The 13,621-nt window shown below is 43.2% G+C and overlaps 1 protein-coding gene across 3 annotated transcripts in view; it reads right to left on the minus strand.

The window, feature by feature from the left end:
- DENND2B (DENN domain containing 2B) overlaps window positions 1-13,621 on the minus strand; it is a 299,081-nt gene that overhangs the window by 204,785 nt on the left and 80,675 nt on the right. The gene's annotated exons all lie outside the window — the stretch shown is intronic.

Genomic DNA, 13,621 nt, shown 5'->3' on the forward strand with positions numbered 1-13,621 from the left:
TTAATTTTCCTTGTACTGGTGCCGATAAGATATGGGCAAATATACAGGTACACCTCTGCTAGATTCTGTCACATCTTCAAGGTGTTTTACTAAGGCTGTAGATTGCCTTGCAGACAGGGTTTCAATGCACAGGTAACAGAGTTTAAAATGAACCCTGCAGAGACTGTAATTGCTGTGGGATATTTTGTGAACTGAGCATTAAGGATCTTCTGTGGCTGAAATAAAAATCTTTGTACATTTATCATTAAACATCATAACAGGAATAACTCCATTAAGAAAGAGCTTCACGTCATTCAATTTCATAAGGGCTATATGCCAAAAGAATTATGGTGTATTTCATTTGAATCCTGGATACCCTTCTTGGTCATTATTTGTTCCAGAGACTATTTAAATAACATTTTTTTTAAGTTTCTCATTAATGGATCTATCACAGATCCCTGTGAGGTTAAAACAGGAGTTAAGCAAGGCTGCATCATTGCTCCAACACTCTTCTCACTATTCCATGCCACAATACTACATCTGACCTCCAACAAGCTTCCGGCCAGAATACAGCTAAACTACCAAATGGATGGTAAGCTGTTTAACCTCAGCTGACTCTGTGCCAAAACCAAGACCACCCTGACCTCAATTATTGAGCTCCAGTGCACGAATGATGCTGTAGTGTGTGCTCACTCAGAAACTGACCTTCAGGCAATCATCGACATCTTTACCAAGTCATACAAGAAAATGGGATAGACACTTAACATTCAGAAGACTAAGGTCCTCCACCTATAAGCTCCTAATGAACAGTTCCCAGCTCCAGTAATCCAAATCCGAGACTCTGGAGAATGTTGAGTATTTCCTGTACCTCAGAAAACATCTTTCACAGAAAGCTGACATCAACAAAGAAATCCAGCATCACCTCAAATGTGCAAGTGATGCCTTTGGATGCGTAAAGAAATGGGTGCTTGAAGAGCATGACATCAGATCTGAAACCAAGCTCATGGTTTATCAAGCAGTTGTGATCCTCACCTTGTTGTATGGAGCTGAAACATGGACAACATACAGAAGACATCTAAAGCTGCTGGAGAAGCAGCAACAATGCTGCCTCTGGAAGATCCTCCGAATCCAGTGGGAAGACAGACACAACAATGTCAGTGTCCTCCTGCAAACAAACACCATGAGTACTGAGGGTGACGATCATCTGACATCAACTTTGTTGGGCTGGCTACATCACCCGGATGTTCACTCCAGATTCCCAAAGCAAGTTTCATTACCCCAGCTCAGTCAAGGCGTACACTCAAGAGGTGGGCAAAGAAAGCACTTCAGGAACATTCTCATGGCCAATTTTTAAAAAATGCAACGTAAATGTTAATTTGTGGGAACCTATCACCCAGGACCACCCCAAATGGAGGAAGAGTCTGCTGCAAGGAGCTCAGTCTTTGAAACCTCATGACAACAACAGGAGATGAAGAAGCAGGAGCAGCAGAAACAGCATGTTGTGGACCAAATCAGGAATTCAATGCCACCCACCCCACATGGAAACATGTCCGAGCTGCAGTAGAGCCTGTTGATTCCAGATAGGCCTCATTAGCCATTTTCAGACACGCAGGTAAAGCGATCAGGGAAAGACAATCATCCTCCACTGTCAGGGATTGATGAATGAAGGATTTTAAAAGACAACCAAGGCGGGAACTGTGAATCATCCATTGAATTAAGTTTAATTTTGCAACCAAAGAACAACCCTGGGGTTTTTTTTTTTCTGTGGGCTCCTCTGTCATCCCTATTATTTCTTTCAATTTCTCAGCTTCACACACCTCCTTCCACCAAACCCTTTATCTTCACGCCTTTCCTAGTGCTGAAGGTAAGTGGATGCAGTTTCCTTCTTGTGCATCAACATTGTTCATGTACTAGCCAAAGAAGCTTTAAGACATTCTTTGTTCAGACTATCTACCCAACAGATAAAATATATTATTTATATATGCACTATATGTTTGTCAAGAAAGAGATCTATTTTTTCACCTGCTGAGGGAGAAACAAATAGCTTCTTCCAATTTTCTGTGAAACTGAGAGACTAGAAAATGCATACATCAGGCACATCCACAATCCAAATATGTATGTATGTATATCTGTTGCTGTTTAAGAAAGAACTGCTCTACACCAGTCATAAATAGAAACATGAATCGCTTTGCACAAAAGCACAGGAAGCAAGTTAACACTGTTCATCAAAAAGAGGTTTGTCATATTTGCATTCAAATAAACATCTAGGACCTGTAATACAAGCCCTGCAATGAAATGAAAAATGGATAACAGATAATGACATGATCCACTACAATGTGGAAACATTTAATTGGGTTGAACTAACATTTGAAATTATTTATTTTAAGAATGATTTTGTAGCTTCCCACCAAGGCCTGAATTCATCTTCTTGACTTTCACAAAGATGTTTCACCTAAGTAAGAAAATTGCTTCCAATCCCAAGTCTTAACTGACTGGGTAGCAGAGTTCTGCACCATTAAGAATTAATGAACATCAGCTGCTTCAAAAAACCTGCATGAATTGGGAATTCACTATAATGGGAAAGAAAAGTCTTATTCAGCCACTGCTCAAATGAAAGTGCTTCTTAATCCATATGACACAGTTTCTCTTACTCTCATTGTCTTCTTCTTTCACAGTTTATATCTTTTGTTCCTCCTCCCTCATTGCTCTTCTTCGTATGATTGTGAAAGAAATACTGCTCAAGCTCTTTAGACACGCAGATACACTCACCGCACATTATTTTCTAAGCCGTTTTCCTCACCACGCAGGTGGAAGCAATTGTTTCAAGTTTTGTTTGCAGTCAAAGTTTCTAAAATGTTTAGATTATTGTCTAAAGTAAAATACTTAAAGGCTTGCTGCTCTGAGAACGGGTCTTGCTGGTCTGCAAAAAAGTAAGTGTCAGTTTTCCTAATGTGTTTTTTTTTTAAATAACTAAAAGTTAAGTATTTTGAATAGATGCATGTAGAATAACATTTTAAAAAACTCCTAAGGCGCTCAAGTCCTAGTTTCAAAAATGACTCTCACACTCCGGCACCAAAATCTCAGTGAATGTCAACAGGACTCAGGTGCTTTGGAGAAGGTTACCTCTGGACAGGATATAGAACCTGGGGCAGCGTGACAATGAGAGAGAGAGAGAACCAGGCAAACCACCAGACTATATGCTAGCTGGAAAAAGGTGAAATGCTACCAGCCTGCAAGAGGAAACCCACAGTTTCCTGGGTTTGAGTTTTTCTGAGCACCTGGCAGCGGCAGCGAGCTCAGCCCAGGCATGGGCTGCCCCAGCTGACCACAGCCCCAGTTGATCTCTTGAAACCTGCTTACGGCCCCCTACGGGGCTGCAGACCCCCAGTTGAGAACCGCTGCTCCAGAGTACCTGCTCTGTGCTTCATAAATATTAAAAGGTTCTAAATGTGTTGTCACTTCATTTACTTCAGGCTTCTCAAGATTAGGTCCAAAGGATCGACGCAACCATGTTCTAATCAATTAAAAAAGAAAAGTTAAAAAAAAGATTATTGAGCAACTTAGACTGTGGTTATTTTGTCACTTGACCCTGTCTTATTGGATTCCAACTTGCTCTCCGTTGAAGGCAATGAGACCTTTTCCTCAAAGAATTTGCTGGCAGTGCTGCAGTAAAAAATGAAATCACTGAGTACACTAAACGTGCCACAACAAATAGTAGCCACAACAAAGCCTGGCTACATAACATTAAGTTAAAAGAGTATTCACTTCCAGTAGGAATACACCTGCCCAATAAGAGCCTGATCCAAAGGCCCCTGGAATCAGTGAGGCCCTTTCTATTAACTTCAGTGAGCTTGGAATCAAGTTTGAGAATGTTTATATTGCTTCATAATGGGAGACAAATTCTTTAGGCCTTACTTGGGTAAAACTCCCATTGGAGCAAAAATTACAGAATCAAAAGACCCAAATTTGGCTGGCAATGGCCTGCTGCCAAAATAAAAATTATCCAGCTGCTTAATTTCAAAATGGAAACAAACTGATTCACTAAGGCTACAGCTCATTATAAACCTAAAAACATTCCAGCTTATCTCTGGGAAGCATCTGATCCTAGTTTAATTATCCAAATCCATTACTAACCTGCAAATCACTTTCTGAACATAAGAGCTACAAATGTACATACTGACCATGTCCAGACAAGCGTGGGCATTTGGTTCCCCAGGGACAAGTAGCAGTGGTGCACCATGTGTGTTACCCCAGGTGGGATAGGGGAGGGTGGGGGCCTGTAATTGTGTTGGCCCCAGCAGCCTTACCTGGGGTCCTGGGGGCCAGGGAAGCTACAACCACATCATTCCTGAAGCTGGGAGCCTGGCCAGCAACCAGTGTGGCTCCAGTCAGCCAGGCTCTGGTTTTGGGCAGCTTGCACTGCCCTGCTTTTTTTCCACTTTTTTTTTAAACCTGGGATCTCCCAAGGTCAACCTCCCTGCATCCCCCACCGAACCTGCACTTCAAGGTAGCAGCATGGGGAATGCCTGAATGTGCGATGTGTGGCATCACAGATGGGTCTGTGGCGCCACATACATCTGGACTCAGCCACTAAGGTCCTTCAAGGGAAACAAAGAGTTAAGCTATTTCACCTAAAGCTTTAGCACTCACACTTACATAAAAACTTGTCATAAGGCTCCAGGCCAAATTCTGCCCTTATTTTCACTGACACTGACTGCAATGAAATTGGCTTCAATACAGCTGCAAAGAGTGCAAGTAAAGAGAGAATTCAACCCCTCGCTTGGCTAAACTGCCAAAACTGTGTATCCTGCCAATGTTGCTTGACCGTGACCTTTAATCATTCTCATCAGCCATCTGTCCAGTTTGGCTATAGACTTCTGGAACTAGGGTGACTAGAACTAAGCACAGTACTCCAGGTGAAGAGGTACCTGAAATTTATAGCCTTAATATTACAGTAACATCAAACTGTAACTATTATTCTCCCCACTTCCCCAACCCCCTCCCCCAACTTTTTTTGGCAGCTACTGCTCCCATGGAAAAGGTTTGCATTGGACTGTATATTGCACTCATGTCTTTCCTTCCAAAGTTAACACGTGCCAGGAAAAAATGACATATTTTACAAGCAAATTTAACAAGTTTTTAATGAATCATTCTTTCAAATCATTTAGGGACCACCCTCAGGAGATGCTGAACCATCAACTTATCATTGGCTTCACTACTTCGAAGAAGCAAGCACTTAGATAGGAACATTTTCTATATGCTGCCTGGGCTTCAGAACAGCTTTTCTGAGAATGGTTTTCAACATCACAATAAAAACTCCATGTAAGGCTGCAGACAGTTAAATAAGGATAAAAGTCTTCTGTATTCCAAGAGCCAAGTATCTTTTTAAAAATATAACTGTTGAAGTGGCAATTCTATCTCTCCTCTTTCTATGCTTCCATGAAAGGGCTTTACATGGTGTCACAGAGCACTGAGGTGCCCTGCTCCTGAAGAGGGGAAACTGCTAGGGAGGGAGCCTTAGCAGTGACTAAGGAGCCCAGCTGTGGGTTGCCGGGGCAACCAGGAGGTCAGCTGACTGAAAGGGGCAGGGCCTGGCTCCTATATAAAGCACAGACCGGAGGCACTTCCCTTCCAGCAGCCCAAGGGGAAGGAACTCTCTCAGGGAAGAAGGGTGAGGCCTGACCACAGGAGCAGCGTTTTGACCCTGCTGAGGAAAGGAGTGTTCCCCGGTAGGCCAGACTGATGTTTTAGCCAGGTGGCTTCAATTTATGTTATAGCCCAGGGGCTTATGTTTTGCTCTTTGTCAGACCGGTGGTTTGGGTGAGGCTATGAGGGGTTGGAGAAGGCCTCATAGGGGACCCACAGCGTGGGGACCCCAGTGCCAGTAGGGGCGCAGCGTATGGGGTACATAGACCCCAGCCCCAGAGAGGAACATTGAGGAGCCCTAGTGCGGGGGTGGCGAGCCCTAGAGAGGGGGCACTGTTGAGGAGCCCTAGTGCGGGGGTGGTGAGCCCCAGAGAGGGGGCACTGTTGAGGAGCCCCAGTGTAGGCACAGAGAGCCCCAGATAGGGGGGCAGCCTTACTGGGGAGCCCCAGATAGGGGGGCAGCCTTACTGGGGAGCCCAAGTGTGGGCATGGAGAAGGAAGGCCCAGGGAGAACAGGAAGGGGCCAAATAGTGATAGAACTGAGACAATGGCTATTCCATCGGCGAGGTGTGGACTGCAGTATAGGGGAGGAAACGGAGCCGCAGATAGCACCCCCTAGCAGCGGGGCAGTACAAGGGCAGCCTCCCACTAATTAACACCAGTTAACCAAGTAAGAACAAAGCGTAGCAGGCGAGTAGGCGGGCGGTTGCCCCAGGAACAGGTGTGCAGGCCACATTAAGGTCGGCCCAGAGGCTACCTGTCACACACGGAAACAAAACAGGAATGCAAACTTCAAGTTCAATTAAAAATGAAGAGATGTCATCCTATCAATTTCAGGCACCATTATATTATCCAGAGGCCTGTATTTAATCTCTCAGCCTGTATTCCATTTCTCAGCCACAGTCTTTTTCCTAACTGATTCACTATTCAGACAATTTGATGAAAAAGACAAATAGTGACTCTGACTGCAAAATTTGGCCCCATGTGTTCAGTATTTTTCCAAATTCCTTTCAAAATGACTGGCATTATCAGAGCACCCAAGCAACTAAGTCACAGATCAGGACCCTACCATGTCAAGTGCTGTAGACACAAAAAACAAAATTATGTTATACTCCATCCACAATCCTTCTCATGACATAGAATTAAAATAATGCTTTTAACCAAAAAAAGAGAGAGAGAGAAACGCTCAAGTAACTGGCAGTTTTTTCATGAGGATAAGAGATGTGAATTCCTATTATCATTTGTTATAATAAAAACCCTTTACAATCCTTGAGAGTTAGTTCTAACTCTTCTCTGTGCTTTAATTTTTTTGTGGGGGGCGGAGGGGGCAGGGAGAGGAAAGCAAAACGGAAAAAAAGACTGGTAACACAGCATACCACTGCCACCAGCTGTCCTTGATAACATGGTAAAAAATGTCACTGTAACAACTACTTTGCTTTAGCTTGGCATTGCCTACCTAGTAAAAGATGAAGACAGCCTCAGATTTAATTGTTGTGGTTATGTTTTTCTCCCCCTGCTTCCTGCATTCTAATGCTGGGCCAGGATCTACCGGTCTTACACTATGGGAGTGGAGCCCTTCCTCCATGACTTACCCCAATGAAGTCAAGCTGAGTTGTACTTGACTCCTCAAGCAATCATGCTGAAATCAATTCACAAATAAGGTCAAATTCAGCACAAGGAAGCTGGCACCATCCGATGCTCTGTTTTACAGGCCAACAATATATCAGGTACAGATAGACATAACAATTGTATTAACCTCAAAAGCTATAAGCTGTTACATGTGCAGGCATTTGTAGTAATACAAGTATAGTAAAACCACTGCAACTAACCCGGTTTCATTCAAGATCAAAATTGTAGCAGTTCACTCGTTATATGGCTACAGGAACACACAGAGTGCATCTACACGTGTATATTAATGTGCAGCAATAAACTTTGATGCATAAACTTTGATAGCGGAGTTGATTGCTTCTGGGCACTGCACTTACGTGTGTTCCCGGGACTGCAATATGTTGAGCCAGGTCAGAGCAGCCCTGGCTGGCAGAGAGCCTGGGAGGGTCAGCCTGCCAGCCCCAGGCTGCTCCAATTTGGCTCAATGTGCTGTGTGAGGGGGGGGGGAGCTGCTGGGGCACAAGGGTGCTTCAGTGCAGGACTGGCTGCCAGGCAGCCCCCACACTGAAGTACCCTCATGCCCCAGCCAGCCCCATCAGCATGTACATGTGCACTGCTGCACATGAAAAAACTCTGCAGCAGGATAATATTTGTATTTACAAGTACTAACCTGCTGCCAAGTTTATTAGTTTCCTGTAGCCTAATACAGCCACATGTAGATGCCAAAACATTTACTGTGGAGTTAATTAGGCAAGTTTGCAGTAAACTTCTCATGTAGACCCACCCACAGACAGTTACAATGTAGCAGCTCATGTGCACTCCTGACCAGCAGCTGCCCCTCCTCTTTTAAAGCTCTTAAAAGTTATGTTTTTCCATAGCCAATTGTATTAGTTACTTCCTTTGGATTAATTGTCATCAAGTACTCTGGGGCTGATCTCCAACATCCACATCTGAGATGTGGAATGCATTCCCCTTCAGTGACATACTTCACATGTCAGATCTCCTCTTTCTCTACTTTTGATTATTCTCTCTTAATTTGGAGATACTGACTTTTTTTGGGAGCTGTATCTCAAAATGTCCAAAATTACTGACGTGTAAACATTTTAACAGAATGAGCACATCTGCCATTAAGATCTCCCCCAAGACCCCATGGAAGCCTAGCACTGATAGAGAGTGGGGCATTCCTTTAACATGAAAACATTTCCGTCTCACTTTCCCTTCTGTCTTTTGCTGTGACTCAGCCTGATATATCTCAGAGAAGCTGACCTGCTCCCACCCACAGCCCCCAATTCCAATTGTTCATACAGCAGATCAACAACATAATCGTTTTGCCATTAGTGGGAGACAAGCTCACTCTTCTGTTTTACATCTTTGTTTCTTTTTATTCAGGTTCCCACTTTGTCTCTGGCAGACATGGTCTGCAAAAAATGAGCTTCCATGTCTTATTGCACAGCTACATCGAGCTTTTTTGGTTATAGTCAAAAAGGGTCAGTGGAATTTACAAATAAGAGTAAGAGTAATTGGAATGATCATTCCTTTAAAAAACATTTTTACGTATGGGATATTCATCATCATCAGGTTCAGACTACTTTGTGCATGGAATAAGAAATCAGCATGGTACCACTGCAAATGTCCATGTGCTGGTAGGAAATTGAGGCAACACGCAGTGGTACTGCTTATTACACAGGTGACTATTTACAAGTATAACCATTGGATTTATACAGTGCTGCCTATGCTCACACTGCATTTAATAAAGAGTGGAAACCAGAAGCAACCCTAAGTCCTGAAGTGCAATCTTGATCCAAGCAGGCTGGCCTTTGGTCTCCTGAAGAGCTGTTTAGTCACTTTTTCTTGGGCAGAGTTGGGCTCTCCTCATCAAACCATTAAAACCATTGGATCCAAAAAAATGGATATTTATCTTGCTGGGATCCTTTGACCCTAGCTGACTTCCTGCCCCTGGGGCAAGGGGTTGGACTTGATCTTCGAGATCCCTTCCAGCCCTAATGTCTATGAATCTATGAAACAGTTCCTCACAGTTTGGAGACAAAATGTTACCAGTGACATTTGTTATGTGGACTCTGTGTATATAGTCAGACAGAGTGCAATAATTTATAGTTCCATGTATAGCCAGGTACCAGGCTTATCAGCTAAGCACACACTCAGCTAAACCACACATGCATACACACACACAGAGCATCAGGTTTGAATTCATGACCTTTTCTTCTAAAATCAGAGGGTTCTACCACTTGAAGAAAAGATGTTCCAGTAGCTATCAATGTTAGCAAGACTTATAACTTAGTGGGTCTCAGTTTTTAATGACTAAATGCCCACACAGATTTGATTCCATGAAGCAAAAGGTAATTGTACTGCACATTACAATAGCTCTGAAGCCCTCATCAGTATGGTGGGTGACTACTTGCTGTTATTCCTGCTGCTACAATTTGAGCTTAGGAACACAGGTGATCAAAAATACTTTTGAAAAAAGATGGTGGGAGAAAGATTCTAGCATGCAGTTGAACATGAACTTCTTTTTCTTTCTCCCCCTTACTTACTTATATGTATGTGCATATTTTGTATTTGATACATAAGACAGGAAGACAGATAACCAAGAAATAAATAATGAGTCTATATTCTTCCGTTTTTGTCCAATGAGACACTTTGCAAATGCCTAAATTTTCAGAAAAAAGTGACTTGCTAAGGAGTAAAAACAAGGCAAACTACTCTGCTGCTTCTCAGAGCAACAGCAAACATCCTGCAGCTTCACCTTAGCCAGTAATTCTCCAGCAAAAGAAGACAAATGAATCACCATGTTCTCTAGGCCAGCCAGACCATTTGCTCCAAAGTCGCCAAAGTCTGTAGTATAATGAATGCATTTATAAGCCATCACTGATGTTCCCTGTCCATTATTCAGACAGTGCCTTACCTGAAAGTATACAATCTGTCCACATTTGAAAAGGCATGTTAACTCCTGGAGCAATGGATAACATTTCTCAAAAAGAAGGAAGTTGATTCATCAATTGCAATGTGCTATTTGAGTCTGCCACATATAACATTTACTAAAAATTACAGAGGAATGTAACTGACCCTAGCTAGTTGGTTCACACACAAACCAGAACCACATCTGTCAGTAGCCAACAACTCAGAGAACCTCCAAGCAGATTAGGAGTTTTCCACTGAAACACATTTTTATCAGAAAATGCTGATTTGTCAAACTTGCAATATTTGATGGATGAAACTTAGATGAGTCACAGGCAGGGTCTAAAGCTCTGAGGCATCCCTGTCACACTGACAGTTTCACCCCAGCTATTTAATAGTAGGCATCAGGGAAACTTAGCAGAATCACATCAGTCTGATAGGGCTCCGCCAGGCACATTTCATTTCAGAATTACAGTGTGTAAGTATTTCCAAAATGAAAGTTTATGGAATTTCTGGTTCTACAGAAAATGTCAATAGTTGATTTTATTCCATATTAGAATGGAAGTAAGGTCAGAACATGAAGATTTCCCAAAAGCTGTAAACTCCTGGTTTTGATGAATTATTTATGCCATATCATCCCTTTCCACCCACACCATGCAAGCAGTGCACTGCTGGATCTTCCATTCCCCCCTTAAGAGCAGCAAATATCTCTCTCTTTCTATGCAAGCAGCTGGCCTCTCTCCCTCCCTCCTCCACTTCCTCTCCAACAAGCAGTGGGCCTCTCTCTCTTTCCCTTTCTCTTCCAGCCTTAGAAGTAGCTGGCCATTCCCTCAGTTGCAAGCAGAAGGTCCCATTATCTCTCCCTCCTCTTTGTCTTCCCCATTACCAACCATATTTCAACAGCATGCTCCTGTATCTCCCCACCAGCTGGTGCCTTGTAAATGGGACATTGACAATTAATCTTTCTCAAAATAAAAAGAGTTTGATTATCATGGAGCTTGCTCCCTAACTTATTGCTCCTAGATACATACAATACCACACCACTGATGCAAGTGGCATACACACAGCATCTATCAGTAATGTAACACACACACCTCACCAACACTAATGACACTATGTACATATACCACTATGTATATATAAGGACATATATATAGTTATATAACTTACAACTTATATATAAGGACATTCTGCTGACAACAGACTTCCCATTCACCTGAGCACCATGGGCATCTGTGATGTTATACATGCACAATAGATACAAGTAAAATCAGTAGAGGTGGTTAAAAACAGATAAACATCACTGATGTCAGTGATGTCACCCGTGCCTGCCAGACATCCATAACATCACATAGGTGAAGCCCTTTATTTATACTGTATGTGTATGACCAAGGTAGTGACATTACACATTAACCTCTAACCCCAGTGACATGATGCATAAACTGCTATTTTCAGATAAAGACTAAAAAGCACAAAACTTACAGCTGGATCCTCTAAGGGTATAGAGGATAGTTCCACTGGTTTCATGTTATATCAGCTGAAAATCTGGCCACACACACACACACTTACTATTATAACCTAAGTACAGGGCCTTTGCTGGGAATTGCAACTGGCCAGGTAGAACTGATGGCCTGGGCTATATATAACTCAGGAAATCAATCCCTCCTAGATGGCCAGAAATCCTCAGGAAATGCACTATGCTTCTGTAGTGCTTGCTTACACAACAATTTGATTTTTTGTTTACATGTGCAGTCTATAATCTATTCACATCAGCCAGTAGTAAATGGAAAGCCGGAGCAATCCTAGTTCTTGGTGCATGCCTCAGTAGACAGTACTATGTCTCAGTAGCAGAGGAATGCAGACCATGACACGGATGCCAAATCTGAAGGCATATGACACTCTCCTCCATTTCTCACATTAGAAGAGAGCAGAACATGTTTCAGACCATGTACAATAAGCCCACACTTCCTTCATCTTTTTGTTTTCCTGATCTCTTTCCTTAATTGAGGCGAGAAGCTAGTGAGAGCTTGAGGGAGCAGCTCTAAACATGATAGGGCTGAATCTAATTTCTCACCCAGTGAGACAAAGCTCTCATTGTCAATGGCAGTTCTGCTGGAGTGAAAAATAAGGCTCCTGTATTTCCCTCTGTGCAGAAAGGACACAGTGAGAAAACTCTCCAGCTACACTCTGCCCTGCTTTTCACCCCCCTTCCTTCCCCACCCACTGAATCCACAGAGGTTACAGAGTGGGGAGAGGCAAGACAGAAACAGAGGACAGTCAGAGGTCTGGGAGGATCACAGCCCTAAATTCACACAACATGCCCAAATACTCCCCTCTCTGCTTCCAAAGTACTCTGACCCTGAATTCACTCCCAGTGCCAGCAGCTGGCTGAATGATGCTGCACATCCAAAGGCTCTCTTTGTCCTTCATCCTTACGGGTGTACATCAACAGGAGAGGGCCTTCACAGCCCCTTCAGTGCACAGATCTTGTAAGGTACAGTTCAGCCCCACAACCCTTGGTATGCATGTTTATATTAACACACACTGTCAAGACCCAACCTCAGGAAAGAGTGCATCCAGCAGAAGTCAGGCTAAGGTGACCTCTGTTGGGAGTCGTACTGCCTTCCTGATGGTTGGCTTCCATCTCTGCCTGAAGCCAACTCTTGACACAGGGAACATGAAAGCTAGCTAAGAGGTTGCCTGTACATGTCCAGTAGGACATTATTCCAGGCATTCCCTTGCTATAACTTGCTGAGCAGAAGAGAACAGAAATCCCCTGAAAGTGACACCTCTTCAAATTTCACTACCCTTCACCTATTCCCATAAATCAGCTTCTGAAAAACAGCAAGCCTGCTCAGTGAACCATGTATCATGATCTGGGTGAGCTTGGCAAAGAGCCCAAATGAAGGATTCTCTCCAGAAACACAGGCTAAAAGAACAGCATATCTTATGTCCTAAAACATTCCTCAGTGATGCTTTGCAAAAAGTTTTGCTTCGTCAACAAAAAGGCAACATAAGCAGAACCACGCCTGGAAACCATCTTAAGAACTGTTCATAATTGTTTTGGGAGAAGCCCTGAGTTTCCATATCGCACCGATACCTGTGCAAACCCTCTCAACAGAGAGACCAAAGAGTATGTGCATAGGAACAATGAGCTACCCTCCAACCCTGCCAGCTTATAGAGCAGGGGACAGAAGCTCTGTCATCTCCAAACAGGCAGATTAAACAGGTCTGTGCTCTACATTACAGTGCTGTTCACCACAGTCCTTTCTCCCTCCATTTGCAGGGATTAATGAATCAAACAGTAACGTGCTCCCTGCTGGGAGAGGTTCTCTAAGGTAGACTTCCTGAAAGCAGATCTTGTGCCTCCTTAATTCCCCTCTGTTTTTTTTTCTCTGTCACTGTCTGTGCTGTGGACTGCAGAGGTGACTTTGCCCTTTAAAGCATGCTGGTACAGACGCAGCACTTGAAA

This window comes from Alligator mississippiensis, chromosome 2 (genome assembly GCF_030867095.1).
Source record: "Alligator mississippiensis isolate rAllMis1 chromosome 2, rAllMis1, whole genome shotgun sequence".
In the NCBI taxonomy this organism is placed as follows: domain Eukaryota; kingdom Metazoa; phylum Chordata; order Crocodylia; family Alligatoridae; genus Alligator; species Alligator mississippiensis.